This window comes from Triticum urartu, chromosome 5A (genome assembly GCF_056163025.1).
Source record: "Triticum urartu cultivar PI428250 chromosome 5A, HENAU_Tu73, whole genome shotgun sequence".
NCBI classification, from domain to species: Eukaryota; Viridiplantae; Streptophyta; class Magnoliopsida; order Poales; family Poaceae; genus Triticum; species Triticum urartu.
Window position 1 is genome coordinate 325,919,476 of NC_141877.1, and position 4,114 is coordinate 325,923,589.

Here is a 4,114-nt window from a genome sequence, read left to right on the forward strand (position 1 = left end):
TTTGGCACACCCAAAGTATTCCTACGGTATTCGGGAGTTGCACAATCTCATGGTCTAAGGAAATGATACTTGACATTAGAAAAGCTTTAGCATACGAACTTCATGATCTTGTGCTAGGCTTAGGATTGGGTCTTGTCCATCACATCATTCTCCTAATGATGTGATCCCGTTATCAATGACATCCAATGTCCATGGTCAGGAAACCGTAACCATCTATTGATCAACGAGCTAGTCAACTAGAGGCTTACTAGGGACATGGTGTTGTCTATGTATCCACACATGTATCTGAGTTTCCTATCAATACAATTCTAGCATGGATAATAAACGATTATCATGAACAAGGAAATATAATAATAACTAATTTATTATTGCCTCTAGGGCATATTTCCAACAGTCTCCCACTTGCACTAGAGTCAATAATCCAGTTCACATCGATATGTGATTAACACTCAAGGTCACATCCCCATGTGACTAACACCCAAAGAGTCTACTAGAGTCAATAATCTAGTTCACATTACCATGTGATTAACACTCGATGAGTTCTGGGTTTGATCATGTTATGCTTGTGAGAGATGTTATAGTCAACGGGTCTGAATCTTTCAGATCCGTATGTACTTCGCAAATCTCTATGTCATCTTGTAGATGCAGCTACTACGCTATATTTGGAGCCATTTCAAATAACTGTTCTACTTGGAGCTATTCTAAATTGTTGCTCCATTATACGTATCCGGTATCTCTACTCAGAGCTATCCGGATAGGTGTTAAGCTTGCATCGACGTAACTCTTTACGTCGAACTCTTTATCACCTCCATAACCGAGAAACATATCCTTATTCCTCTAAGGATAATTTAGACCGCTATCTGGTGATCTACTCCTAGATTACCTTTGTACCCTCTTGCCAGATATGTGGCAAGGCACACATCAGGTGTGGTACTCAGCATGGCATACCGTATAGAGCCTATGACAAAAGCATAGGGGACGACCTTCGTCCTTCCTCTTTCTTCTACCGTGGTCGAGCTTTAAGTCTTAACTTCATACCTTACAACTCAGGCAAGAACTCCTTCTTTGACTGGTCCATCTTGAACACCTTCAAGATCATGTCAAGGTATGTGCTCATTTGAAAGTACCATTAAGAATTTTGATCTATCCTTATAGATCTGGATGCTCAATGTTCAAGTAGCTTAATCCAGGCTTTCCATTGAAAAATACTTTCCAAATAACCCTATATGCTTTCCAGAAATTCTACGTCATTTCTGATCAACAATATGTCAACAACATATATTTATCAGAAATTCTATAGTGCTCCCACTCACTTCTTTGGAAATACAAGTTTCTCATAAACTTTGTATACACCCAAAATCTTTGATCATCTCATCAAAGCATACATTCCAACTCCGAGATGCTTACTCCAGTCCCTAGAAGGATTGTTGGAGCTTTGCATACTTATTAGCATCTTTCAGGATTGACAAAACCTTCCGGTTTGTATCACATACAACCTTTCCTCAAAAAACGTCGAGGAAACAATGTTTTGACATCCTATCTGCAAGATTTCATAAATAATGCAGTAATCGCTAATATAATTCCAACAGACTCTTAGCATCGCTACGAGTGAGAAAGTCTTATCGTAGTCAACTCCTTGAACTTGTCGGAAAACATCTTAACGACAAGTCGAGCTTTCTTAATGGTGACATTTACCATCATTGTCCGTCTTCCTTTTAAAATCCATCTGTACTCAACAGCCTCACGACCATCGAGCTTTTCTGTCAAAGTCTACACTTTGTTTCCATACATGGATCCTCTCTCGGATTTTATGGCCTCGAGCCATTTATCGGAATCCGGGCCCACCATCGCTTCTCCATAGCTCGTAGGTTCATTGTTGTCTAGCAACATGACTTCCAAGACAGGATTATGTACCACTCTGAAGTAGTATGCATCCTTGTCATCCCACGAGGTTTGGTAGTGACTTGATCTGAAGTTTCATGATCACTATCATAAGCTTCCACTTCGATTGGTGTAGGTGCCACAGGAACAACTCCCTGTGCTCTGCCACACACTAGTTGAAGAGACGGTTCAATAACCTCATCAAGTCTCCACCATCCTCCCACTCAATTCTTTCGAGAGAAACTTTTCCTCGAGAAAGGACCCGATTCTAGAAACAATCCCTTATTGCTTTCGAATCTGAGACAGGAGGTATACCCAACTGTTTTGGGTGTCCTATGAAGATGCATTTATCCGCTTTGGGTTCGAGCTTATCAGCCTGAAACTTTTTCACATAAGCGTCGCAGCCCCAAACTTCTAAGAAATGACAGCTTAAGTTTCTCTAAACCATAGTTCATATGGTGTCATCTCATCGGAATTACGTGGTGCCCTATTTAAAGTGAATGTAGTTGTCTTTAATGCCTAACCCATAAAATATCGTGGTAATTCGATAAGAGACATCATGGTATGCATCATATCCAATAGGGTGCAGTTATGATGTTCGGACACACCACACTATGGTGTTCCAGGCTGTATTAGTTGTGAAACAATTTCCACAATGTCTTAATTCTGTGCCAAACTCGTAATTCAGATATTCATATCTATGATCATATCATAGATATTTTATCCTCTTGTCACGACGATCTTTCAACTTCACCCTGAAATTACTTGAACCTTTCAATAATTCAGACTCGTGATTCATCAAGTAAATGTACTCAACATCTACTCAAATCACCTATGAAGTAAGAACATAACGATATCCACTACACGCCTCAGCACTCATTGGACTGCACACATCAAAATGTATTACTTCCAACAAGTTGCTTTCTAGTTCCATTTTACTGAAAACGAGGCTTTCAGTCATCTTGCCCATGTGGTATGATTTGCATGTCTCAAGTGATTCAAAATCAAGTGATTCCAAACGGTCCATTTGCATGGAGTTTCTTCATGCATATACACCAATAGACATGGCTCGCATGTCTCAAACTTTTCAAAAACGAGTGAGCCCAAAGATCCATCAACATGGAGCTTCTTCATGCGTTTTACACCGATATGACTTACGTGGCAGTGCCACAAGTAGGTGGTACTATCATTACTATCCTATATCTTTTGGCATGAACATGTGTATCACTACGATCGAGATTCAATAAACCATTCATTTCAGGTGTAAGACCATTGAAGGTATTATTCAAATAAACAGAGTAACCATTATTCTCTTTAAATGAATAACCGTATTGCGATAGACATAATCCAATCATGTCTATGCTCAACGCAAACACCAATCTCGATGGTAGAGGGAGCGTGCGATGCTTGATCATATCAACATTGGAAACACTTCCAACACATATCGTCAGCTCACCTTTAGCTAGTCTCCGTTTATTCCGTAGCTTTTATTTCGAGTTACTAACACTTAGCAACCGAACCGGTATCTAATACCCTGGTGCTACTAGGAGTACTAGTAAAGTACACATCAACACAATGTATATCCAATATACTTCTATCGACCTTGCCAGCCTTCTCATCTACCAAGTATCTAGGGTAATTCTACTCCAGTGGCTGTTCCCCTTATTACAGAAGCACTTAGTCTCGGGTTTGGGTTCAACCTTGGGTTTCTTCACTAGAGCAGCAGTTGAATTGCCGTTTCATGAAGTATCCCTTCTTGCCCTTGCCCTTCTTGAAACTAGTGGTTTCACCAACCATCAACAATTGATGCTCCTTCTTGATTTCTACTTTTGTGGTGTCAAACATCGCGAATATCTCAAGGATCATCATATATGTCCCTGATATATTATAGTTCATCACGAAGCTCTAGCAGCTTGGTGGTAATGACTTCGGAGAAACATCACTATCTCATCTGGAAGATCAACTCCCACTCGATTCAAGCGATTGTTGTACTCAGACAATCTGAGCACAAGTTCAACAATTGAGCTTTTCTCCCTTAGTTTGCAGGCTAAGAAAATCGTCGGAGGTCTTATACCTCTTGACGTGGGCACGAGCCTGAAATCCCAATTTCAGCCCTCGAAACATCTCATATGTTTCGCGACGTTTCAAAACGTCTTCGGTGCCTCAACTCTAAGCCGTTTAACTGAACTATCACGTAGTTATCAAAATGTGTATGTCAGATGTTCGCAACATC